Here is a 1,928-nt window from a genome sequence, read left to right as displayed (position 1 = left end):
CTTTTCCAGAATGTCAAAGAGTTGGAACTGTTCAGTATATGCCAGTAATGGCTGAGGGCTCATTTCCTTCTGGTGCTCAGTAATACCCTGTAGTCTCAGGGCTGGACCACACTGGTCTCTAATTTGAGGCTTTCTCAGGGCAAGCCAGGGGGTGCAGGAATATCCTTCCCACAATGGGCTGCAGAGCCTGGCCAACCCTCCCATGATCTAAACCAGGGAAAGAGTGGGTCACATGCATTCCCCTTCACCCCTGCTTCTGCCAACCCTGCACCACTCTCCTCCATTTCACACAGAAATAGCCCGCCAGCTGTCCTGGAATGGAAGGGTGAGTGCACAACACTGTAGGGCTGTGAGGGCCGCCCTCTGCCAGCCTCCCCTCAGGGCTGTAGAGCCCAGCTGTAAAACACTCCCCTCCCACCCGCACAACTTTGGGGACCCATCATGAACACAGTGAGAGGGGAAATGTACACTGGGTCGGAGCCTAGTGTCTAGTTCCATCTTTGTGAACTGCTGGCTTTGTGGCCTTGGGTAAGGCTTAGAGTCTGAGCCTGCATCTGTACAACCAGGAAAACAGAGCGCATTCTGCTCATCTCAGAGTCCCTGTAAAAGTGACGCTTGCTTTGAAAAGTGTAAGGGCTCAAGCGGATGGAAAGAACTCTGATTTTTTGTTTCTAATTTGAGAAGTGTTTAGCTTCTGGAAACAGAATGAAATGTTTCTGTAGTGCTGTCTAAAGATCTGGGTGTTACCAGCTGCATATTCAGTGGAGGAAGGTATGACTGTCCCTGATATTTCCTATCCACGATATTCTCATCCCCAAGGTCTCTCTGCAGTTGACAAGGCAGGTAAACTGAGACAAACTTTACAGCAGGCTGGTAGCTGGGGCAGTGCCTTCAGTGGCACACACACAGGCCTGGCACATAGCTGCCTTTATCTCCAGCTGTGCCACACACCAAGTGTGTGTGTGACCCTGGGCAAGTCACTGGACATTTTTTGATTTTAGGTGCTGTAGCTAGTAAAGAGGGGATGAAATTAAATGCTCTGAATGTCTAGGCCTAACTTGATTCATCATCTCTGTTTTGTCCAGGGGAGAAGGGAAACAAAAACCTTCTGCTCTTCCCTGAGAGGCAGCAGCAGTGGAAAAATCTGACTTCTGCAGGAGATCGTCCGAATTCTTTGAATGTAGTTAATTTGCCTACCTTCTGGTCTCAACAGCACAAACACTATTATAATGCTTTCTCCTCCCTAAGAAGCGGGCATGTCATTAACAGGCTGGCCCTTGCTGGAAGTTGTCAGGTTGGGCTGCACGGGGTTGCTTCATTGGGGGAGCGGGAACATACCTGCTGCCACCCAGCCCCGGCTCACCAATGGCAGCATTAAGGTGTGTCAGAGGAAAAGAGGCGGGCCAAGGATCAGGGGACAGACAGAGGGAGATTTAGGGAAAAGGAAAGTAGAGGGAGGGAAGGGGCTGTATGAATGAAACGATTGCCAAGCTGTAAGAGACAGAGTATGAGCATCGAATTGAGGCAAGAGGTTTGAGTTTCTGTGCGGTGGTAGATGGCAAATGCTGCTGTATTTGATAAACATTCTGCCTTTAGTTTGAAAAGTGATGGCTGGGGTTTGGGGAATTGGGAGGTTGAGAGATTGGAAACTTTACAGATACTGGAGATTCTATAAGCTCTTTTCCTTTTTAACTTTTTAAAATGAGAAGTTCCAAACATACAAAAAGATGCAGAAAATATAATGAATTCTCATTACATCTCATCTCGATTCACCAATTCTTAATTTACAGCCAATCTTGTTTCACTTTTACCCCCAGTCATGCTCTTCTTGCTCCATTATTTTGAAGGACATCCCAGAGAGCATACAATTTTATCCATTGATGCTCCAGTATTTTTCTCTAAAGGGGCTGTAATCATAGTACTACCAT

This window comes from Manis javanica, chromosome 2 (assembly GCF_040802235.1).
Source record: "Manis javanica isolate MJ-LG chromosome 2, MJ_LKY, whole genome shotgun sequence".
NCBI lineage: Eukaryota > Metazoa > Chordata > Mammalia > Pholidota > Manidae > Manis > Manis javanica.
The sequence above is the reverse complement of the archived record's forward strand: the minus strand, read 5'-3'. Positions refer to the sequence as shown.